This window comes from Rutilus rutilus, assembly GCF_951802725.1.
Source record: "Rutilus rutilus genome assembly, chromosome: 8".
NCBI classification, from domain to species: Eukaryota; Metazoa; Chordata; class Actinopteri; order Cypriniformes; family Leuciscidae; genus Rutilus; species Rutilus rutilus.
This window is the reverse complement of record NC_140222.1, coordinates 13,244,047-13,270,910: the sequence shown is the minus strand read 5'-3', so window position 1 is coordinate 13,270,910 and position 26,864 is coordinate 13,244,047. Positions and strand designations below refer to the sequence as shown.

Here is a 26,864-nt window from a genome sequence, read left to right as displayed (position 1 = left end):
CTCCTGCAGCCCTTCTCAATCAGCGTCCCCGCTACTTTGCGGTAACACCTGTCTCTAATTATTTCTGATTACCCTGTCTATTTCTAGTGTTTGTTCTCTCTGGTCTTTGTCGGATTATTATGTGTGAAATGTTCTCATGTTGACTGCTCACTGACCCAGTCTTGTCCTGTGCTACAGACCGCGTTCTATGCACCTCCAGTCTGCGAGCCTTCTGCTGTGGTGAGCCTATAAGTGGACTCTGCTCTGTTGTCAAGGAAACCCTGGGATTGTTTTTCGGTTCTCCTTTTATTTTCATGTGCCCGAAGTGAGCCATCTCTCTGGAGAGAGTTTTTATGTTCCCTTTTGTGCTGTTTGTCAGCCTGCTTTTGTGTTTCATTAAAGAGACTTTTTTTCTGCATCCCCTCTGCTTTTGGATCTTATTACGACCCGTGACATCCTCGATGAAATATCTGCTGTACTATTCAAAACAGTGTCCTACATAGCATTTTATGAAGACAAACAAAATGTATCCCTTTTCTAAAATTCTAAGGGCCATTTAGAAGAAAAGAGACAATATTGTTGTTCACAAAAACATTATTTATTAACACCATTTATGAATTATGATGACTCCCGTAGATGACTCCCCTATGGCTTGCCACTCTTCTTTAACTGTTTTTCTATCCTCCTGTCAAAGTGGTCCTGCTGACTGATAAAAAAAAAATTAAACATAGAGAATTTTTTTTTTTAAAGACATGGTGAATTTGATCTTGTCACTGTGGGTGTGTGGGTGTGCTGCCCAGAATTGATGTCTGGTGAGTGTGGATTGCATCAATTTGCTCCTGATCTTCAAAGTACAACGGTACAGGCAATTGCTGGTGGAACACTTTTGTAAAAATTGTCAAGCCACTTTGAATTATTTTGGCCACTGACGACGGACTGTGCAGAGAAAATTGAAAATTACATTCAAAACATGTCCATGTTTGTCTCTGTAAGTCGTTTATTTACTAGACAAGCAATTGGTTTGTGAAGTGCACATACCCTACATTTTAGTCCAGATCAGTAAGCTATTTTGAGAAAAAATGTCATGGGTCAAGGATCAATCCAACTTGGCTAAATGGTAAAAAATTACACTGGCCAGTGGCCAGACATCTTTTTAGGCCTGTATCTTGTGTAAAAACTCAGCATCTATACAAGATTAAAGATCAAGGCATACAAATCTCTTGATGAATATACTTTGTAGTATTGCCACCTTCAGTGAGGCAAAATGGTGTCACAGTGTCTAGTTTGTGTTTCCCCGGGTGTCCACTAGAGGTGTCCTTCCCTTCCTGTCACCATTTACTCTGGAACCCAATGGTCGTCCTCATTGAGTGCGCCAGACAGACAGACAGACAGACAGACAGACAGACAGATAGATAGATAGATAGATAGATAGATAGATAGATAGATAGATAGATAGATAGATAGATAGTGCTGCAAACAACACAGACCACCACTGAAATGTTTCAATTGGACCCCAATAATTGAATAATAATCAATTGACAAACCTGGCTGAGACTTGCTTCTTGTTGACATCTCATATGCACTAAGAATATATTTCTGTTATTAATAACGGAAAATGTAATTCAATTATTAAGAAAAACAAGAAAAAGTTTTGCATGAGAAAATTTACTTAGCCAATCAAAGCTTTCATTGTTTTAAACACAACATAATCGGCTATGTTTTAAGTACAATGAGCAAATAACATTTCAAATACTGAGAACCAAATCTGTTTATAATCTGCATCCAAACATGACAGCTCTAATAGCTGTTATTCATTCTTAATAGCCACAATCACTAAGACACTGAACAAAACAGTGGAAACAAGCCCAAGAGCAACGGCGACATGATTCAGGGTGCGTGTCGTTTTGGAGTTCTTCTCTGCTAATGCTTGCTGTCCTGAGTAGTTGGCATTTCGAGTCTGTGAAAACAATAGTGAAAAATAATGTTAACCACTTCTGTTCTCATTCTGAATTTATGAAGGTATAAAAGAGTAGAGAACTTGTACAATAAATATTCGTGCTTGTGCGTGAACATTTAGGCTACACTCACAGCAATGTGAAAACCTGTAAAATAAAAATCTGAAGTTGAATGTTGAAATTTGCACATTTGCAGACAATAGTAACAAACCTGTATTCTGAATTTGAAGCTGCAGACAAGCAGTCACAAATGTGTAAAATGCCATTTTCAGAAATACAATGACAGACAAGGCGCCAACCAATAAAACGGCTCCTTTGAACACCCCCGCTCCTGCCCCTATTTCTCTCTCGCCGCCACAAGTTTCAAGAGGACAAGTTAATTTTGCAGCTGGGTCATTCTACAGAAACGTCCACTTTTGGTATGGCAAGATGTCTTAAAATTGATTTCTTTTTCTAATATTTAATCTTAGGCTACACCACATTATTAGACTACCCTTTGACTTTATGAATACATAGTTCCCACAGGCCAATTAATTTCACGTGACCTCCCCGGAGACGCCGATCTTTGAGGGCAAAAGCTGCTATGTTTACAATGTTTTACCATACTGTCTATGAGTTTTACAAGCAAATTTCGAATATTCCCAGCAAGCAATAGCCGTCTATTCAACGTCTGGGTTAAATATAGACCCGATATAGTCCGGCTATGTGTAACCCACTTTTAGCCCAAATAACATTTAATCCGGATAAATGTATTTTTTTCCAAAATAACTTGTGAGATGTATGATATTCCATCATGTAAGCAAAGATTACCGTGATTACAAGTTGTTTGGTTTACTTTATTTTACATGTTATATGTGTAGGCTGTGCGTAGCCACGATTTAGCTCGTATTCAGACCCGGCTATGCGTAACCCACTTTTAGCCCAAATAACATTTAATCTGGATAAATGTATTTTTTTTCCAAAATAACTTGTGAGATGTATGATATTCCATCATGTAAGCAAAGTCTACCGTGATTACAAGTTGTTTGGTTTACTTTATTTTACATGTTATATGTGTAGGCTGTGCGTAGCCACGATTTAGCTCGTATTCAGACCCGGCTATGCGTAACCCACTTTTAGCCCAAATAACATTTAATGTGGATAAATGTATTTTTTTCCAAAATAACTTGTGAGATGTATGATATTCCATCATGTAAGCAAAGTCTACCGTGATTACAAGTTGTTTGGCTTCCTTTATTTTACATGTTATATGTGTAGGCTGTGCGTAGCCACGATTTAGCTCGTATTCAGACCCGGCTATGCGTAACCCACTTTTAGCCCAAATAACATTTAATCTGGATAAATGTATTTTTTTCCAAAATAACTTGTGAGATGTATGATATTCCATCATGTAAGCAAAGTCTACCGTGATTACAAGTTGTTTGGTTTACTTTATTTTACATGTTATATGTGTAGGCTGTGCGTAGCCACGATTTAGCTCGTATTCAGACCCGGCTATGCGTAACCCACTTTTAGCCCAAATAACATTTAATCTGGATAAATGTATTTTTTTCCAAAATAACTTGTGAGATGTATGATATTCCATCATGTAAGCAAAGTCTACCGTGATTACAAGTTGTTTGGCTTCCTTTATTTTAGGCTACATGTTATAGGCTGTGCGGAGCCACGATTTAGCTCGTATTCAGACCCGGCTATGCATAACCCACTTTTAGCCCAAATAACATTTAATCTGGATAAATGTATTTTTTTATCCAAAATAACTTGTGAGATGTATGATATTCCATCATGTAAGCAAAGTCTACCGTGATTACAAGTTGTTTGGTTTACTTTATTTTACATGTTATATGTGTAGGCTGTGCGTAGCCACGATTTAGCTCGTATTCAGACCCAGCTATGCGTAACCCACTTTTAGCCCAAATAACATTTAATCTGGATAAATGTATTTTTTTTCCAAAATAACTTGTGAGATGTATGATATTCCATCATGTAAGCAAAGTCTACTGTGATTACAAGTTGTTTGGTTTACTTTATTTTACATGTTATATGTGTAGGCTGTGCGTAGCCACAATTTAGCTCGTATTCAGACCCGGCTATTGTAGCCCACTTTTAGTCAAAACTGATTAATTGTTGTTTTTTGCCAGGCAGTGCATGAAATGGTTGATATTCCATCATGTTCGCATTGGTATGATATCTACAAGATTCAATATGTAATTTCAAGACATGGTCGATCTGTAGTCACGATTTAGCTCCGAATTGGACGGGCTATATGGGGTCTGCTTTAGCCCACCTGGCGAAATCAAGGCAATCTGGTCTACGTACGGCTTGGCTATAGCCCAGATTCAGACCAGCGATATAGTATAAGAATATTAGTCTTTGAAATGTTTTCGCTCACACAGCTTAATATGTTTTCTGTCACACATAAACATAACATTCATACACAATCTACGATAAAAAATCTAATCACATGCAATTGCATTTCCCAACCGCTAGATGGCACAATCGAAACACTACTGAGACATGTCTACTGGGACTACTGGCATTGCGCGACTAGATCACTTTAGCCAAATTTCGCGATAAACATTTCCGCCATTTTATTTTACACGAGGCAGCTGTCGGAGAGCAACGGGCGAGCAACAGTCTGAGTGAAAACCTTCACATTTCTACATCGATCTTGTAAGTATGCGTGTTATTTTTGATATGTTCATTGTTTAAATTAGTTAGCCTAGTTGTTATAATGTGTAGAAACCGTGACATTTTAACATTAACATTGCAGAGTAGTATTTTTCTCCAAAAAGTTAACGTTACCTGCACGTGTTATTGCAAATGTATCTAAATTCAATGAATGTGGTAAGCATGAAACTATTCATTACTATTTTTTATTATTATAAAGATACTGTTTTTAAATTAGAGTAATAAATACAAGTTTTTGATTTAAAGCAAATTCCTACTTTACATAAAATTTAACAGCAGCATAGTGCAACATGAAAAGAAATTATTTAAAAAAAAAATTCCTTTCCAATTAATAAAAGGTAGTGGCAAACATAAAGTCTTTACACTTGTTTTTAAATAATTACAATATGCAGCATACATTCAGTTTTCAGTGAATTTGTTTCAGATATAAAACTGAATGCTGCTTCTCCATGTTTTGTTTTGACTTTGGAGATATAAAAGTAGCTGGCTACTGTCCCAGATGACCTGAGAGGTCTGCTCTTCATAGTGCATCAGAAGATTATAAATTTACTTTGGCCTTAAAATGTTAATTTAATAACCAACTGTAGTTTTTTGATATGAATTTTTTGACAGACAGATAGCCAGTGTAAAAACCTCAGAACTGGAGTGATGTAATCCACTTTATTTGATTTAAAGACACTGTTTATTGCAAATTATCCAGCAATCGGTCAACAAAGTACAACAATTGAATATACAGAACACTTGTCAATGACTACCATTAAATGTCTTGTTACCAACATTCATCAAAATATATTTTTTGTGTGTGTTCAACAGAAGAAAGCCATACAGGTTTGGAACCAAGTGAAAGTGAGTAAATGATTACATGTTTTTTTTTTTTTTTTTTTTTTTTTTTTTAAGTGAACTACGCCTATAAGTATCTTTTTATGTTTATTAGAGTTATACGAGTAAGTGATAAAGAATGACTTATAGTGATAGTTCACTTTGAAATTAAATTTTGATATGTTTTAGCTTACCTTATGGGCATCCAAGATGTAGGTGTCTTTGTTTCCGCAGTACTTTAAATTTTTATAATCGAAACATGGATAAAATCGCCTTTAAAGTTGTCCATTTCTATTGGCGATAGTGCTGCATCCATTCACAAAAATAATGTTTTATATATTTAAGGTGGGAAATTTACAAAATATCTTCATGGAACATGATCTTTACTTAATATCCTAATGATTTTTGGCATAAAAGAAAAATCTATAATTCTGACCCATACAATGTTTTGTTGGCTATTGCCACAAATATACCCGTGCAACATAAGACTGGTTTTGTGATCCAGGGTCACATATATGAAGAGTTCAGATGCAAAAGCCTCTAAGTGCCATCTGAAATTTTCTTCTCGAATGTTCATTTTTATCAAGTAAGTATCATATGTAAGTTCAGTAATTTCACTTAAATGACAATTAATAGGTAATTTTCATTGCCATTTAAGTGAAATTACTGAACTTGCATATATGAGCTTGATAAAAATGAACATTCGAGAAGAAAATTTCAGATGTATATATGTATGTATATAGCCTATATATGTGTGTGTATGTATATATATATACAATACGCGTATCGTTACACCCCGTATTGCATCACCATTACGCGAGCAAAAATGTTCAATTATTGATATTAATTAATTTATAATATTGATATAAATTATTGTCTATATTGATATAAATTATATAGTCTCAATCTATATTCTGTTAACTCTATATTGGCCAGCTCTAGTGTGCATCCTAGCAAAAGTGATTGACTGTAATTAGTTAAATGACTGTCAACAATGCTTTTCTTGAGCAATAATTATTTCCTTTTTCTCATTTGGCAGACGCAGTGATGACCAGCTTTCCATCAGCTACGGAATGTGAAATAAAAAATGCAATTTCTAATCATTTCAAACAAGCACCAGAGAGGGCAGGGGGTGGGGGTTATGGATCAAAAGTAAACAGTTAATTCTTAAAAATTTTAATATCTTAATTTGTTTTACATATTTTTCCAATGTTTTATTTGTTCATTTTTATGTTTGAATGTTGTCTAAGTTTTTGTTGTCTATATAATTGTTCAAAATAAATCCCTTTATATTCAATTAGTTTGAATGGATTTTCATTTATGAGAACCTGTTATATTTGAGTGAAAAGAATCCTTATGCCTCATTTTGTTGTCTATTACATGTATATGTAGTGTAATTGATGACTAGTCTATTCTTGGGCTATGGTTAGACGTCTATTAGATTTTCACTGACAGCCCAAAATCAGCCTTGTTTTAGCCTAGACCCATATTGTCTGTCTATTAGACGTATATATGTAGTCGTTTAATAGTGGTCTAATTGATGACTAGTCTATTCTTGGGCTATGGTTAGACGTCTATTGGACGTATAAATATAGTCGTTCAATAGCTGTCTATTCTTGGGCTATGGTTAGACGTCTATTGGACGTATAAATATAGTCGTTCAATAGCTGTCTGATTGTCTATTCTTGGGCTATGGTTAGACGTCTATTAGACGTATATATGTAGTCATTCAATAGCTGTCTATTCTTGGGCTATGTTTAGACGTCTATTAGATTTTCACTGACAGCCCAAAATTAGCCTTGATTTAGCCTAGACGTCTGGGCTGTGTTTAGACGGCTATTAGACGTCTATTAGACGCGAAATTGCTTGCTGGGTTTCTTTCCATTTATAATGTTACGAAAATCATGAAGAGACAAAGTGACAGAGATTATAAAGAGACTCTATTAACACAAGACAGAGAGAGGTACAATGCGAAAATTTCAGTCATAAATGGTGTGGATCCGTATGCGCTAACAAAGGAAGCACTGAGCACTGATTATGCAGCTTTGCCTCAGATACAGTATTATCATGTGTATCATTATCTGGTATTGGCTAGGAGTTTTAATACATGTAAGCAATTCCGAGCCTGGAAATATGTGCATGAATATGAATATACACGGTATGAAAATAAATAAAACTCGTGTGCAAATTAATTAATTAATTAATGTAATGCGGAACTACTTTATACGCAGGTTCTTTAGGGACATAATCTGAGATTGCCATGCTGGAATGTGTGTGTGTGTGTGTGTGTGTGTGTGTGTGTGTGAGAGAGAGAGAGTGAGTGAGAGATTCGCGGGCGCGATCAAACAGTGGAAACAATGTTGTTTTTGTATGTTTTTAATATCTCGTCATTTTGTTCATACAGGACATAGCCTAATTCAAACTGCAAAGTTAACTTATATTTGTGTACACTCGCAATAAAAAACAACAAATTCTTGCGTGTTTTGAGGGAGTTTCTTTCCTGTTTATCCTCGCCAGCCATAACCTTGCACCCCTGCAAACGAACGCCGTCACAAGACATGATGACACTGTATGGTTGGCTTATGTGTTTCCCCCCTGTGGCTCAGCGGCAAAATCCTAGGATTTCGCGCCAGAGACCCATGTTCGAATCCTGGCTCTGACGGCAGATAAAAATTATGCCGTTCGCTTCTCCGAGCTCGCGGCCAGCTTTCTTACATACAGAAAGCGAACCCGCCTCTCGCACATGATGGTGCTTGAGTATTTATTAGCACCTAAACATATGAGCCTTCAAAGCATTTCGCTCTGTCAGTCCCCTTAAAATGGCGACTGCAGATGCCTATTTTGCAGCCATACACCGTCTCTATGGCAACTCAGAGAAATCCCAGAGTACAATTCTGGTCATCCAGCTCACACCGATGGTGTCTACGATGGTGTTCAAGTCCCGCTGCGGCCAGACTTCCACCAAAACTTCTCGCTCGTTCAGTTCCAGAAAATGCGACTGTTCCAGTGTATTTAGCAGAAAACAAGCCGGTTACACAGCCCGTTTGCACGCACACAAACGCCGTTTTTACGGCGACCCAGATCAATCTCATAAAGAATGTATTTTCTGGTATTCCGGCCACGGCCAATGGTGTTATGAATTTAGTAAAATGCCCACAGCCCGGTGCTCATTCCTACACACAGGCACAGCCCATCACATTCCAGGGCTCGCACACATAAAATCGACTCATGTCGATTGTGCATTGAATGTAGTGAATGTGCCCCCGACCCAGTGCCCACAAACACTACACACTGCATGTCTCACGGTTTTCTTTAAAAACGAAACCAACGCACATACATTCTGCTCAAGCAGATGGTGTTTTCAGTGTAGTAAATGTGCCTGCTGTCCCACGCCCACATTCACTCACAGACATGACAAGCCCTACGGGGTTCGCCCCGCTCGCTCTCTCTTAGCAAACCGCCATAGGAGAGTTGAGCGTGGGCAGGCTGCCCGCTGTGATCAGCGCGCCCCCCACCTCGAATGCTGCAAGCACGCATACCGATGCTCTCCGGTTGCCACCATGTCACGACCAGAGCCCAGATCTCATTTAACCCTGCATGGGCAAAGCTCCGCGGGGTATCAGAACGGGTGCTGAACATTATAAAAAGAGGCTATTCGCTATAGTTCGCTCAACGCCCCCGCCGTTACACGGCACAAAACGAAACTACGGTGAAAAGGGAAGTAGCACATCTACTTCGAGCCAGGATAGCGAAACTGTTGAGCAAAGAGGCCATAGAGCCTTTATCTCAAGCTAAGAGCGAAGGGGGCCTATACAGCACATATTTTCTGGTACAGAAAAAAGACGGGGGTCTCAGACCCATTCTAGATCTAAGACAGCTGAACAAAGTGCTTTCGAAACGCCGGTTCAGAATGCTCACAACCAGGAAAATCCTCTCACAAATTCGTCAAAGGGGTCTGGTTTATGTCAATAGATCTGAAGGATGCGTATTTCCAAATACAAAAAAACGTCACGTCACAGGCAATTTTTCAGATTCGCCTTCGAGGGCCAGGCATATCAATACACAGTCCTGCGTTTGGCCTGTCCCTAGCACCTCGTACATTCACGATGTGCATGGACGCAGCGCTTGCACCCCTGAAACTTCGGGGCATGCGAGTTTTGAATTACTTGGACGATTGGCTGATTCTAGCTCGATCACACTCAGAGCTCATAGACATAGGACCATATTACTCGAACATCTCGAGAATCTAGGTCTCAAAGTCAATTGGGTGAAGAGTTCACTGTCTCCCAGTCAGAGAATATCTTTTCTGGGCACAGAACTGGACTTGCTGTCTATGACAGCACAGCTATCGCCATGGCGCAGACTGAACATTCAGCGCATGACGGAATCCTTCCGCTGCTGCACTATAGTCCCACTCAGACAGTTTCAGAAAATGCTGGGTCTCATGGCCTCAGGGTCATCAGTTCTCCAGTTGGGCCTGCTTCGCATGCGACCACTGCAGTTCTGGCTTAAAGTGTGAGTACCGCGTCGAGCGTGGACTTCCGGTCTGTTCCGCCTCAAGGTCGATCAAAGATGCGTCTCAGCTCTGAAACCTTGGAGAGAGACCGATTGGTACCGGTCAGGTGTAAGCCTGGGGACTTCCTCTAGTGTGAAGGTGGTGTCTACGGACGCCTCCACCTCGGGATAGGGAGCGCTGCTCGAGGGCAGACCGTTCTTCGGCCAGTGGTCAGAACGGGAAAAGCTTCTACACATAAACTGCTTGGAAATGATGGCAGTCGACAACGCGCTGAGGCGTTTTTGTCCCCAGATAAAAGGTTTTGGTCCGTTCGGACAACTGGGTTGAGTGGTAGCCTATTTAAATCGTCAAGGAGGTATCAGGTCCCGAAACCTCTACAGTTTGACAGAGCGCCTCCTGTCGTGGGCTTGGTCTAATAGGATTACCTTGCAACATATCTGTATGGCGGCAGGCTGGGCCTCCCCGTCTACATTTATAAGTTTTTATAACCTAGAGGTTCCCGCCTTGCAGGCTAAGCTGCTTTCGGTCTAAAAATCAGTACTGTCCCCCCGAGGCTATCGGCTCAGAATACTGAAACTTCTCGAGCGCCGCCCGCTGATCAATTAAATAACTCTATGGGCAGTGTGTAAGACCAATAATATTCATCAGTTTTTTCGCCCTGACTGTGTGGAACTCTATTGATATAATTTGCTCATAGGGCACTACTTATTACAGGAATGATGCTGTTCCAGCCCCTCTTTCCTGGACTCTCTGCGAGTCCCTGATGATCATGCACTATATGAGCCCCAGGCACTTACCCTTGGGACTTTGGTGTTGGATCTCAGCACGCACAGCGTTTTACACTGTGTTCCCCTAGCGTAAGATATTACACAGTTCGAGAGACCTCTCGTAAGAGAACATACTCGGTTACTAACTGTAATGGAAAATTTTGATTTTCATTGATTTACAGTGTTGATTTATTAAGACATTGAAATGATCTTTGCTGGACTGTACGTAGTCTGTCAACATATGACTATGTGTGTGTGTTTTTAAACACTGGGAAACAGGTGAGACATCAGGAGGAGGCAGATTGAAAAGGGGCTCTGACCCCTAGGGTCAGAGGCCGCCCAATTTAGAACTTGTGAGTTTGTAAGAATAAACTCAGCAGGATTAGATGACTAGCAGAGAAACCCCTTGTTTAGATAAGGGCCTGTAAGCAGGAGACCTTGAAAGAAGTATAAAGGCTCCTCTGCCCTCCCTCTCGTAATTTTTGGCTTCCCTCTTCTAGAGAGAACCGAGGTTCCGTTAGTAACCGAGTACGTTTTATCTTTTAATAAATGTGACCCCGCTTGTGAAACCCCGGCTAAAGTCGTAGAATCGAATTATGAGTTAACGAGCGTCAAAGTAGTCATAGCCATAAAAATGACAAAAATAGTCCATGTGTGTTTATTGCTGTAAATGATAGATTATACCATTGGTTTTGAGATGCAATACTTACATTTTCATTTATAACATGATAAATACTGAAATTAATGATTTTATTGACACTACGTTATACTTTTGCGCAAAAAAAAAAAACGGACGTCGGCTTCCTAAACATTGATTTCAGTCGTCTCTGGGTTTATTTCGCGCAACAACACTGCTGATTCGTATATCAATCGGTTCATGAACTTCTTTTCTGTGTATTTTCTATTAGAAAGAGTAAAAACAGACTTTAAAATCAATCCGAGAGCGCCGGTAATCAGGTCAACAATGGGGTCAATCAGGTCAATGCAAAAAAAGAGAGAGATGTCAGCCGCGTTTAGATGTCTGTGGTGATTTTTTCTTGTCATAGCCAATATTTTAAGAACTGCTTATTTGTTTTGTAGCTTAGTATTCTGCCAATAATATTAAACTTATTTTAAGGACATTTTTGGCCTGCTACGTATTATTTGCTGGATGATGGTAACGTAATGCGTTGTTTTGACATCTGCCGGCGACACCGAAGTATGAGCAGGACAACGGAAAATAGCTGCTTGCTTAAACAGCTTGCTTGATATTAATCTCGATGGAATTGATTATCGGATTATTTTCTGGAGGATGATTGTGATGATGAACAGGACACTTTGACGAAACTGACAAGGAATTTGACAGTAAGTTTTTGTTATTATTGTTTTATGCTAAATATGTAAATGGGTTTGGTGTGGGGGGTGGTGTGGCGCAATGGATAAGACACATGCCTTTGGTGTGAGAGACCCGGGTTCGAATCCACTGTGAGACACCAATGTGTCCCTGAGCAAGACACTTAACCCCTAGTTGCTCCAGAGGCGTGCGACCTCTGACATATATAGCAATTGTAAGTCGCTTTGGATAAAAGCGTCAGCTAAATGAATAAATGTAAATGTATACTGTCAGTGTCCAGCCAATGTAATGCTAACACATATCTGTGATGCAAAAATAGTGGATTTAAATGTTTATTACATTTGTTGATTGGGATTTAGTCAGTTTAAATTAATTACGTTTATGGCATGATGTTTATTTGTTTCATTACACTCTGAATTGAAGTCTGCTAACCACCTATAGGCTGTTTCTTGTTCTTATGGCCTCCCCTCAATTAATCAGATCCAGTCTGACTAAACTGAAAAAAATATTTTCTGATATTTTCATATAAAATGCTTCATTATCCATTTTAAATGTGAAATTAAACCCACTTCCCATTCTCGCATGTTACACAATCATGTTTTTAGGTATCTTGCTTTGAATTGAAAAAAAAAAAAGATCTTTGCTTTTTCAGGCAGTGACCAACATGATGAGGAGGACAAGCCAGTTTTGGTGATTGAACCCCACACTGTAAAAAAAAAAAAATCGTAAAATAACGGTAAAAAGTCTGGCAGCAAAGTTGCCAACCACTTACCGTAAAATTAAAGTAAAATATCTTGATTCCAATAAAGTGCAAAAACTATAATTTTACAGAATTTTTCCTTGTTTGAATTAAGATATTTTACCTTAATTTTACGGTAAGTGGTTGGCAACTTTGCTGCCAGACTTTTTACCGTTATTTTACGATTTTTTTTTTACAGTGTAAAACTTTTATTTTATGGATTTTTCCAATATTATAATGACCAAACACCTTTAATAAAGTGATGGCACTAAAAGTTCTACTGAGAAACACTGTTATTTTACAGGTATTTCCTAAATGATTACAATCAAACACCTTTAATAAAGTTATGGCACTAAAAGTTCTACTGAGAAACACTGTTATTTTACAGGTATTTCCTAAATGATTACAATCAAACACCTTTAATAAAGTTATGGCACTAAAAGTTCTACTGAGAAACACTGTTATTTTACAGGTATTTCCTAAATTATTACAATCAAACACCTTTAATAAAGTTATGGCACTAAAAGTTCTACTGAGAAACACTGTTATTTAACAGACCTTTCCTAAATTATAACGATCAAACACTTTCAATAAATTGTCAAGACGTGCTCAAGAATGTAATAAAACAGTTTTATTTTAGAAGATAAAATAAGTCTGTAAAAAAAACTGTATAAAACTGATTAAAATCATCTCAAACTTTAATTTGCAGCACTTTAATAGTTTATAATTTAATAGTATTTAAACAATGTAAACTTGTAATCTAAATAAAATGGAATTATTCAGACCCCTGGGGTCACATAGTTCTGATATTAAATATTATATGGTCTTTACATTCAGAATCCTTACTATACAAGTTTATTAATAAGTTAAATCAAAACATACAACAAAAGTGTACCAGAAGTGACAGATACAGCAAATAAACAGCAATCCAGCAAACGGCCAGTAATCAGCTTGGTGCATCTGGGAAGAAGAAAAAAAGGACACACTATGATTCTCTCAAAATGATTTAAATTATTTTTGTTTCCTTTAAACAAGCTTAATAAATTTTTATTTAAATTGTCTGTTTGTCTTCTGATTTGTCTGGTATCTAAAACTTATGTCCGATTGAAAAATGTGCATCACCAAAAGAAGGAACATATAGATTCACAACAATGGACATTCTTTTCCAGAGGTATCATTGCAAGGTAAATGCCTAAAAATGCCAAATTGTATTACAAAATAAAACCAACAATATTTGTATTAACTGGAGGTGTTTTCAGACTGCTGTGAAATGGGTAATGAGGGTCTTTCTCTCATTCTCCAGGGAATTAAATATATGATATGTGTTTAAAAAAAAAAAATATTCTCATTGTGTGAGATTATTAAAGTACTTGAGATAGTTCACCCAAAAATGAAAATTCTGTCATCATTTACTCACCATCATGTCTTTTCAAACCTGAAATGTCTCTCTTTTGTCAAGCATTAAAATTAGATATTTTTGAAGAATGTTGGCAACCAAAAAATGCATAAAGGTTTGGAACAACATGAGGGTGAGTACATTTTTTGGGAGAATTTTCTTGTTTGCCTGACTGTGAACTATCCCTTCAGTTCATGTGTGCCAAACTCCTGGAGGGCCAGTGTCCTGCAGAGTGTAGCTCCAAACTGTTTCTGGTTATCCTGAGGATCTTGATTAGCTGGTTCAGGTCAGTTTAATTAGGGTTTGAGCTAAAATCTGCATGACAGTGGGCAAATTCCAATCAAAAGTGAGTATCCCTATGCCCTGGGGTTTTTAATATATGCTTAGTAAGGGGCCGTTTACACAACTCAGTTTCCAACTAAAATTGTCTCGGTCTAAACTACTGAAATGTGAATCTGTGAAAACGGTAAAGGCATGCATATGGGTATTATGTGTTTAGTCTATAGGTATGCGTGTGTGAATGTGAATGTGCACAAGCGTAGTCTTTCTTTACAGAGTGACATCACCAGTTACTTTGTGGCATGGATAAAACAGCGATTTAGACGTTTTCGCCGATCTGTAAGAAACGGGAATCGTTTTAATAACGTTATCATCTGTACAAAGAAAAACTTTTTTGTTTTTAGTTCATCGTTGTTGTGTAAAGTACCAAAGTTTGTGTGTTCTTGACGTCTTTTCTTTGAACCCTGCAGGTAGTTACATTTAACGTATCTATTAATAGTTTTACCTATGGAACTTTATATGAAATGTATGATGAAAATGTGTGTAATATAGCAAACCCAAACAAACAACTCAAATTATTCTGTTAAATTGAATTCTTCCACCATATCTAGTTTTAAAATGAATCACTGGGACTTGCCATCCTAGGTCACATTACCATAAATATCAAATAAAATTACTATAAGATAAAATTACTTCAGTTAATTTACCATCGCATGTAACCTTTGCTAACGCATTTGTGGAAGGGGATTCTCCCCTCATTTACTCTCCCTTATGCCATCCGAAAGGTATATGATTTTCTTTCTTCAGATGAACACAAATTTTAGAATTTTTTTAGAAAAATTATCCATCTCTTGTGTTCGTGTGTCGAATAATGCAAGTGAATAGACAAAATGCTTAAGGTCAAAAAAGTCCAAACACACATTCTGACAATAATCCAAGAGCATTGTAAAGCTCATATGATAGTGCAGAAAACTTCCTGTGTGAACAACACAGCAGGCTGTTTGTAGGCTGCATGTAGTTTCTGGAGCATGCACTTGCATTATATTGGCTTACAATAAATGGATCATTTTTCAAAAAATCTCTGTGGAAAGAAAGTCACATATACATCTGGGATGGCACAAGGGAGAAAAAAAAGGAGATAACTTTTTTTTGTTTTATATACTGCAGTGGATACTTACTACTGAATGATGGGCTTGTTTCTCTGTTGGTGCTGTTGGCGCTCCGTAAACATTGTTCCAATTCTTGATCTAAAAAATATTTTAAAAACAATAATAATAATTTTTAAAAGTGTGTTAATTATTACATGTGTGTTAACAGACTATTGATCAGGGTGACATAGGACCATTTTTTAATGTGTTCCTTAAGTGTTATATAAATCTGGAGAACCCTTACTAACATTAACCAGAGTTTTGCTATATTAACCAAATGGTAATAAAGTATTGTAATCAATCCACCATAAAAACATGGTTTATAAACTTTTACTATGATAAAAACCAAGGTTAATTTAGCAAAGGACCCTGGGAACATGTCATTAAAAGAACAGCTCATCCAAAAAATAGAGTTCTCTCATTATTTACTCCATGTTGTTCAAAAAACTGTATGAATTTCTTTTGTAGAACCTTAATTAAGATATCTTGAGAAATGCCTTCTTTGTTTTGTTTTCCCATACAATGGGTTCCAATGTTGTTTAATTCCCAACAATCTTGTGTTTCACAGAAGTCATACAGGTTTGAAAATACTTTCATTTTGAAAGGACATTAATTTTTGGGTCAGCTAGGCCTGTGAACTCAAGAAGATAGATAAAATATTGTCTGGAGGGTTTGAACCAGTGTGCCTTTGAGCAGAGTTTAACGTTAGCCTACATGTTCTGTCTCTATTTCACGTGTATTTTAATATAGCTAACAATACTCACCGCATCTGAAGATCATGTGGCTGGATCATATTTATTCCCAAAATTGCTGGATCATGAGGGAAACACACACATACACAGCAATATTAGCTATTTGTATATTAGCATTTTACTAACAGAGACATTTGCGAAAGCTTGCAAAATTATACTCACAGACTTAAAAACATATTATGATGACTGATCGGTACGTTAACGTATCCCGCGATCAACAACTATTCAAAAGCCTAGTTTGCATATTCTTCTAGAGTCAAAGAGTGTGGTTCGAGTCCCTCTCCGTCTAAAGAGACAATGTTCTCAGTCATTGCAGTCAAAAACTATGCCGAGTTTTTAAAAAAAAATTTTTTAACTAGCCTAAGTTAACGTTAGCTTACAATATTTACACGTGGGTCAGTGACATATGTACCATAAAAAAGTGTTTTTTCAAAAATTTCAAATAACAGGCATAAAAATGGTTGACTTTTGTTCTACTAACTCTCATCTTTATAGAAACATATGTTGTTTCAAAATTTTCAATTGGAATCAGAATTTATGTGACAATTTGTTGTATTAGTGCGTATAATCGTCATATGGTGTGACATGAAAATAATTGTGTATAACTGAAAATGGATTATACCTTTCTTAAGTTACTCACTTTATCAAAGTCATTTATCATAACTAAACTGTGATCCATTATAGTTTTGTGAAAATTAATGAAATTTGTGTATTATTTTCTAAAACATTGCTCAATGTGAGACCTATGCCGTCGGTCTTTCAACATATTTTCTATTTATTGTGACAAACCTTGCTAGAAAATGATAAAAATATTTGTGACTCTTGCTGATACTATTTTCTATGTATTCCATGAACATTTTCAGGTTTTATCATTAATAAAGGCATGTTATTTTCACAATTTGGAATGTCACACCATATGATGAAGTGTCACACCATATGATGTTTTCTGCACTTAGCACAACCTTGAGTCTTGTAGCTACTGTTGTGGCAATTTTTCATTAAACAATCATCAACTGCGTAAGAGACACTCTGAAATTCAAATGATCATTAAAAAAGTATTTTATTCTTGCAAGAAGGCCCAGTTGCCACACAGAAGTCATTAGTACAGTCTGTGGAACAAGTGTGACGACGGGAGGGAGGGCAGAGGAGCCTTTATATCTTTTCCAAGGTCTCTTACAGGCCGGCTCTTATCTATAGAAGGGAAGGTTTCTCTGCTAGTGACCTAATCCTGCTGAGTTTATTCCTACAAACTCAGAAGTCCCAAATGGGACCACCTCTGATCCCAAGGGGTCAGAGGTTCCTTTTACAGCTGTCTCCCCCTTTGTCTCACAGTGTTCACATTAATCATTATATTGAAAAATCAGGAGCACACCTAGAGTGTGAAAATTAAAATTCCCATTACACTACACATTAGCATACTAACAACATGCTAGCTATAACAAAGCAGCATAGATTTACATATAATTATGACAAAATAATAACATTTCTTTTGCATTTTTATAAAAAAATGTGTCACACCAAAAGACATCTGGAAGTGGGACTTTTGTCAGAGTGCCAACAAGATCTGATTTATTGTAAAAATAAAAATGATGACACACCTCAGGTTGAACAGTAGCAATACACTGCTAGTTCTGTACAACATTGCTGAAGAAGGTCCTCTCCTTCCCAAGGGTGTCAAAACAGTTGCCCGTTCAAATATCCCAAAATAGTGTCACACCATATGATTTTGATTTGTGTGACAAAATCTTTTTGATTAGAAATGACTCAAAACATTATGCTTGGACTTTGAAAAGAGTAGGCTCACAAATAGACATCTGTATTATTTTTCTGTATTTTTCTGAGAATTTTTGCCTTTTTTTTTTTTTTTGTTTTATTCAAGTTCTCACTTTGAGAAACAAGTGCCGGACAGTCACACCATATGAGTTTTGTTATGTTTGGTTGAAAATTCTGAAAAAAATGAGTGATGAACTGTTTTAATGTTGAATATGTTCACATAAAGCATAATGTTCTGCACAATATTGAGAAGGTTTTTGGCAAATATATTTTGAATTCATACATGTTTGACACTGAAGACAGCAAAACTGCCATGTCACGTCACCCACCCACATGCTAGTAACACATAACATTATAGCCTAATACATTGAAACATGTACTAATATCGAAGCGTTTAGATTCTCAATTTAACACACTATATTTTGATGTAGCAGAATTGTTTTTATAAAATAAAAAGTTATTTAACGTTACCTTCTGCAGATTGCAATATGTCCGTTACACGTTGTTAAAATGCGTTGTCCATATTCCTTGTTTGTTCTTCATTTACATCCCGCAACTCGCTCAAAATAGAAATTTACCAGTCCGATGTAAAATAATCCATGTTTTAAACAATATTTGCCACAGAACCGACGTAAATTATGCTAGTACTGAAGATCCCGAGCGAGCAGCAGGCAGCACACACACACCCACTGACCAACACGTATTCAAACTTGACCTGTAAAAGGCGCGCATAGTTGTCATTGGCCAGATTCCTGGATGACAGTCTGAATAACCAATCATGCTCAAAACAACTCGGAGAGACAGCCAATAGTGTGGTAACATTGCAATTACAGGAAAAGATGACATGTTTTTTAAAAGAAAGATTATGAAAAAATATAGGCCTACACGTGCTATTTATTTAGCTGTATTTGTAGGCTGGCTGTTATATTTATTCAATTGGTTAAATGGCGTTTTCATTGCAGTGTATAATTAAAAATTAAACTTAAAATAACGTATATAACAACATATATTTACCACTGCTCTGCTAAACAGCAATTTAACAGACCAAACAGATTATATAGGCTATTAAACAGAGCAAACACTGCCTATGTATTCATATAAAATTCTGTATGTAGACCTATATGAAAAACTAATGGATTGGTATACTCTGGGTGACATTATTACATCCATGTGACCCATAATGACTCTTTTGCACTTTAACAAATTATTGACCTTTCCTTTAGAAACACTCTTATGCCTAATAATGTCTTGCTTTTCACCCTGTGTGGCACTGGTACACAACCTGTTGGTTTAGGGTTAATCCTCTGTCCAACACAACACTTTGCTAACATTGGCATAATTCTATATAAGTTGCAACATATACCCCGGGTTTCACAAGCAAGGCTTAAGCCTGTAGTCCCAGACTAAAATGCACATTTTAGCTGTTACCTGAAAGCAACTTGCACTGACTTATCTTAAAATATGTCAGTGCCATTGTTTTGTCTCAAGATGGTGTGTCAGTGAGAATTGAGAAACATTGAGGAATACCACAATACTTATACTGTAGCAGTGACATTGTCAGGCTTTTCTATTTACAATGAAGTAAGCTAATGCCTGCACAAAATATGAGCATTATAATATAACAATATAATATGTAATGATACAGTGGCTTCATAAATTCATTTAAAACATAAAAAAAGAAATAGTAAAACCTCATGAATACAAACTTCCCAGGAGGACCTAAACGCACCATATGTTCCACCATGAACCCTGTTGGCCTGCTGTCTGACCAGCAAGGTCAGTTTAACAATAATTGTGCAGTTTGCTTGTATCCAGAATTACAGAGTTTAAATGTAAAAATACACTTAAATCTAAAACTAATAACATTTACTTTAAAATGACAAGGAAATATGTTAAATTGTTAGTATGGATATAAACCTTTAATATAATGAGCTACATATTTAATTACACAATTTGATTGTAATTTTACACAACTTTGTATGTAATTTAAGAAAAAACAGAAAAATACTGTATAAATAATACAGTAATTGTCATCTGAAAAAAATAAGAATCACTGTAATTTGTAATTAATGATATAATCCTTAAATTAACAGTCAATTAATTAATTTACAGATATTCTTTGTAATTTTACAGAGTTTTGAATATAATTTAAAATAACAGAAAAATACTCAAAAAAAACACTAAAATTTAGAGTTTTTCTCAGTAAAATTAGGATTTTTTTTTTACAGTGCAAGCTATTTGTCTGGCGAACATGAAGAGGGAACACCAGCAAGAAGAATTTGCTTTGAATGCTGGAAGTCCAGATGTGAAACTGAAAATCAGTTTCTCTTGCAACTGCAAGTATTTCAATGGGGAAAAGTGTTCTTTATTTTTCAAGGAGGGAGAGTTGCTGTCACTCAGGATTTTATTTTGCATCTAGACAATTTTAGAATGTGTACAAAGTTTGAGACTGACCTGTTAAAGGGATAGTTAACCCAAAAATTATTTACTCATACTCACCCTCATGTTACCCTTTCCAATCCTGTATAAGTTTATTGCTTCTGTTTAACAAAAAATAAGATATTTTAAAGAATGTTGGTAACCAGACAGTTGGTGGCACCTATGGAAGTCAATGGGGTCCGTCAACTGTCTGGTTACAAACATTCTTTAAAATATATTATTTTTTGCTCAGCAGAAGAAAGAAACTCATACAGGTTTGGAACAACATCAGGGTGAGCAAATTATGACAGAATTGTAATTTTTGGGTGAACTATCCCTTGAAATTTTATTTGTTTATTTATTTTTTACTCCAGATTTACTCAATGTTACACCGTGGGCCAGTAAGAGAATGATAATTTCAGAGAATGAGAAATGGTATGTTATTTAATTAATATATTATTGACATTTCACTGATATTTCATTTTACTAATAAAGTTATACAAATCATTCCACTGAATTGACATGGTAATTGTTGCTACGATAAAGCTCTTGTGGTACCCCCATTCGTTTTCAATGTTTTTATGCTTTTAGCTTTTTGGACATGCACATCATAATAAATAGATCTGTTTTACAAAACTTTAAGAATTTTTCCACTGATGTGTCATATATCACTAAAAAGGGGAGAATCTCAGCTTCAATGTGTTATAAGTCACATATGCAGGATAACTATGGATCAAATGTGTTGCAGTTTTAAAAAATAACTTATCTTTAAATTGGAATTTCTCAAAAATATGATTTTCTGAGGCCGAATTTGAGCAAATCTTTGACATGGCCTTACTCAGTCAATTTTAAAGATATTAAGGTTATATTTTCACAGAATGTTCTTTACATTATGTAGGATGATTTTATGTAAAAAACACTGAATCACAAATAATGACTTTAGCTGGGTTTTCACAGGCAGGGTCACAAATTGTTAATAAATGTATAATTCAAACTTTGAATAAAAATAATTCAAATATTCATTAAAATATATATTTTTTACATACATGATTGTTAATGCTTCACAATTGAATTGATGTTTTTAACATTACTCAGAAATTTAAAAATGATCAATATTAGCATGAAAAATATTTTTATAAGCATTCAGAAAATGTTAAAAAACAGTGAATTTACTTATGGCGCTTTTCCACTGCATGGTACGGTACGGCTCGGTTCGGTACGGCACGCTTTGGCGCTTTTCCACTGCATGGTACGGTACGGCTCGGTTCGGTACGGCACGCTTATGGCGCATTTCCACTGCATGGTACGGTACGGTACGGCTCGCTTCGGCTCGCTTTAAATGGTACCACCTCTGTTGAGGTTCCAAGCGTACCGTACCGGTACTAAAATGTGACGTGAAAACACTGAAGATCACTGATTGGTCAGACAGAATCGTCACTACCAGTGTCATTGTATTTGCGACACGAGACCATGCACGAGACAAACCCGCTAGATTTAAATAGCCAGTAGACAACAGCCAACGCTGTAGTGTCTTGCAGTTAAAAAGTTTCTTGTAAACTGTTTCTTGCAGTCAGGGGCGGCGCCGGATAATTTTTAACGCATGTGCTGAGGGCACACACACACATATGTGTGTGTGTGTGTGTGTGTGTGTGTGTGTGTGTGTGTGTGTGTGTGTGTGTATATATATATATTATTAATAAATGAGCAAAACTTGGCCACAAAATATTTAATATTCAATTATTTTAATGATCACAATTAAAGTTTTAATTTTATTAAATTGAACAAGCGCAAAATTCAGCATTCAATCAAATATTCAAAAAGACTTAATAATAATAATGTTATTTCTCTCTATAGGCGCGTTTACTACGAATATGGCGATCGTCAACTTCATCTTTGCCATGCACAGACAGAAAACACTATTTTATAAATAAAAATCACTGCACGCGTCCCTGGATTTACAAACGCACATCTTGCTTGTTGCACGCACATTATGTCGAAATAACGAGATATTATGTTGAAATAACATTATTATTATTAAGTCTTTTTGAATATTTGATTGAATGCTGAATTTTGCGCTTGTTCAATTTAATAAAATTAGGCCTATATATAGCCTATATATATATACTATTAATAAATGAGGCCATAAACCTTGGCCACAAAATATTTAATATTCAATTATTTTAATGATCACAATTAAAGTTTTAATTTTATTAAAACGCGTGCACTGATTTTTATTTATAAAATAGTGTTTTCTGTCAGTGTCTGTCTCTGCATGGCAAAGACGAAGTTGACGATCGCCATATTCGTAGTAAACGCGCCTATAGAGAGAAATGCACATAGGCCTAATGGATTACATAAGAGAGTAGCCTATTTCTTTTTGTTTTGAATTATTTCGTTTAAAGACATTTCAAGCTTTGTGTATTTGAGGATGAGATGCGCTCCAGTTAACGTACAATGCAAGTGACCGCTCGGGCGCCTCAATGATTAAATTGTCTATTTTGCATCTTATTCAATCCAGGCAATTGTTTGATGAAAAAATTATTAAAATTAAGATACAATTTATACAAAACGAAATTCACTTTAAAGAAATGCTTTCTACAAAACAAAACTTAATGAAGTGGTCAAAATTATGTCTGACTCGCTCCATGTCTCTCTACTCGTGCTGTTCACTTTTCATCAACATAGGCAGATGGAAAAAAAAAATAACATAACATTAACTAAATGCGCTTTTTTAATGGCAGTTACACATTAGGCCTAGACTTTCTATTTGTAAAGATTGCTGCACATTCATTTAATTCTGAATTTTGCACACACAAGTTGAAAGGCATTTGTTCAAATCAAGTTCACGGATAATTGTGCGTGCATTTATTAATCATTATGATACTAAAATCATAAAGTAGGCTATGCTATGTACAAAAAATCAGATGAGCCCAGAATATGAACGCAACGTTTAATTACACGTTAAGAATTTTCCTTCCATATAGGAAACCATTATAAGAACGTTTAATTTAAAAACATCCACATGCCGAGAATCAAGAGCACCATCCCCTGTGTTGTGCGTTTGAAATGTGGCGCGTTTACGATGATGTCATGGCAGTAGAGGCGGCAACTATAACGATCAGTCCCACCCATTTTGAAGCGGTACTAACTGCAATGGAAAAGCAACCGAGCTAAAGCGAACCGAACCGTGCCGTACCGAGTCGAGTCGTACCACGCAGTGGAAAAGCGAAGCGAGCCGAACCGTTCCGCGCCGAGTCGAACCGTACCGAGCCGAACCGTGCTGTACCATGCAGTGGAAAAGCGCCATTAGATAAATTATAAACTTTAAAATTTTAAGAATTTGTTTAGCTGTTACTTGAAAACATGCTGTTACATTGACTTTCAGTTTCTGAGTGAACACTGTGTCTTAGCTTTTGTTTTCAGTCAAATTATGTAGCCTATACTATTACAACAGTAAAAATAACTAAACTATAATAATAGTTTTCTCTTAAAAATGTGTTGCTGTTGAGAGGGTCTCCAGGCCCACACCTCTTTCTCACGAACTGCTAGTCATTTGATTGAGAAAAAAAACTGGACCAACACCCATCTGTGTTTATCAGTGGAACATGGCAGTTATGTGCTGGAAGAAGGAACTTTATAATGCTTACATATCCCACAAGCTCAAGTTGTAACAGGCGATGTTACAATGTCTCATTTTGTATATGTATACATTATAAATAATTAATACTTATTTTTCTATAGTTTTTTCTTTGCGTGTCTGAAAGGGTAATGATAAATAAATAATTAATCCCTGTAATTATGAACTTGACTCCTTGCTCTTTATATTTTTTACATTTTACATTACTTACATTAAAATGTAAACCATGGTAAATACATGCCTACATTTTTTGACTTCTCTATCGCATTAACTGCTTTTTTGATTTGATTTATAATGCGATGTTATGTTTAATTATGCTTATATAAAGACTAAAGAAATTAAATAAATAGCTCATAAATAAAAGGAAAGTACTAATACTTACGGACAAGGAGAAAATAAGTGCAGCGATACCCAGAGGTAAGCAGCAGAATACCATGGTAAAGATGGAATAACACAGGTAATCTGGCAATGGATTGGCCAGTGGAGCGGCGGTCACAAAAACTGTAGGCTGCACGGCGACCACAGATTGCCCTGGATATGGCCCTTGGGCATAGGGGCCCTGGTGCACTGGCTGGCTTGGAAAGGAGGGAGGGTATCCAGCAGGATTGTCCTGGTATGCCGGTGGTGGTAGTGTAGGCTGCAGTATTCCTGATTTCTCTGATGAATTCCAGGCACCTTGAGGCTGATTTCTGGGATCCATTTTTTTAATTAATTAGTTTTGAATTTGATTGCAATTTCCTTTACGTTGTCTTCTGCAGGGATGTATGTATTGCTGTACTCTGGTTCATACTCTTATATACTGGCAGCAGCAAATGGGAGGCAAGTTGTAGTTGTAGGGGTGTATGACGAGTGGATAGTGCCTTTTCTAAGACTACACTGAAGAAGGCGAAGGAGCAGTCTACCCTTCCGTCGCCATCAGTCTGTGTCTATTTTTGAATGGGATTGATAGAGACATCAGATGACAGACCGGCGGCGACGTCACGACGACGTCGCAGTAGTAACGTATACCTTACGGCGACGTGGCTGCGGCGTACGTGTGAAATGTATAAAAAATCATAACGTCCGAACCAGGCACCTCGCCTAAGACGCCTGATACACACATCGTCCCTCAGTACGTCACCTAATAAGACTCCTGATACACACGTCGTCCCAATATTGTAATGTTATTTTTCCCATGTTGATAATGAAAAATGAATAGCATGAGTAAGATTGGATTTGCAATAGGCTATATTGGGAGACATGATTTTGACAACTGAATAAGTTTTGTTTTACAGGAAGCCTTTCTTTAAAGTGAATTTTGTTTAATTGTATCTTAATTTTAAGCAATTTGTCATCAACCAATTGCATGGATTTAATAAAACAAAAGCGAATATTCCATAAACAGACTCTAACTTGTTGGTCTTTCTACAGCAATGTTTCAATAAATGGTCTATCTTTTCTAGACAGAAAAGTTAACAACAGAGTAATATAAAATATTTTATGTGCAAAATCTATCCCTGCCTCCAGATACAAATGGTCCCCCTTTTGTATGAAAATATTAATTGCAATAGAGCATGGAGTAACCCACATACATTTTTAATTGACACCCGCTGTGGATAAAGGAATATTTTGTAGGCTACATGACTACACATGTCCTTATTAAGGCAAAAAAAAGATGTTGTTTTAACGACATAGCATCTCGTTATTACAAGAAAAGATGACGTTAAAACGACATAAGATATTTTTATTATGACATAATTGAGGGAAAAAAATAATATGTATGTGGCAGCAATGCGTCACCGTAGTGGTCTACTGCTCTTAATGTAAAGTTTAACAATTATCTTCAGCCCTCTTGCGCCCTCTGTTGGCATTTGTACATAATATACATAGCCTATGTCCATTGTTTATATATTTCTTCGTGTATTATAATAGTGTTGTTAAATAAAATAAAATAATTACTTTTAATACTTTATTTGAACCAGTTATATTGCTTCATTTGTAATATGTATTTAAGTCATACTAAAGGCTATTGTTCACTTCAGATCTATCATTATGACCAAAAAATATATAAATAAAATAGTCGACACTGACAGCCCTAGTTTTGAACATTTAAACATTTACCTACATTGTTTTGCATTTTGTGACTAAAAGACTATTTCCCTGTCATATATTTTTTCATGGTACCCAGGGGGCAAAGGGGGTTTAGCAGACATGGGCTGCTGTAAAAGGTTGTCATATAGAAATGAAATCTATGATGTCTGAGGATCACAACCTGGGTGGACAACCTGGTCAACAAGCTGCTGGAAACTTGTAATAAGGGTCAAAACAATGCTACCTCAAATTCTGCTCAGACGGTCCTTGGTCATTTCTGACCGACAAATTTTCTGTTTTGAATTTTTAAAAATCACAGCTTCATCGGAATGTTATGAAACTTTTATGACTTTTATGGCATTAGGTATGTGAATACAAAAAAAAATTGAGGTCATGATCCGAGCATGCTAAGTGGTTGTAAAAAAAATAGTGACGATTTTGGTCTTCGGTCAAAAATGACCGACCCATAGGAAATGAATGGGAAATTGACAAAAAAAAAAAAATTCTCAGAATTTTTGTGTGTACAATCTACAAATCGGCCTCAATCCTAAAAAAAAGTACACCGCTGTAAAGGGGTGACACTCTACAACAT

General features: G+C 36.4%; 2 long non-coding RNA genes across 2 annotated transcripts; both read right to left on the bottom strand.

Annotated features, from left to right (window-relative positions):
- Positions 1–555: 555 nt before the first annotated feature.
- Positions 556–25,043, bottom strand: LOC311295152. Its single transcript, XR_014628199.1, has 2 exons — positions 24,585–25,043; positions 556–1,936 (listed from the first exon to the last, which is right to left on the bottom strand). It is a non-coding gene; the product is annotated as an uncharacterized lncRNA (long non-coding RNA).
- On the bottom strand, positions 13,511–20,140 carry LOC311295154. Its single transcript, XR_014628201.1, has 3 exons — positions 16,387–20,140; positions 15,653–15,721; positions 13,511–13,759 (listed from the first exon to the last, which is right to left on the bottom strand). It is a non-coding gene; the product is annotated as an uncharacterized lncRNA (long non-coding RNA).
- Positions 25,044–26,864: the final 1,821 nt, after the last annotated feature.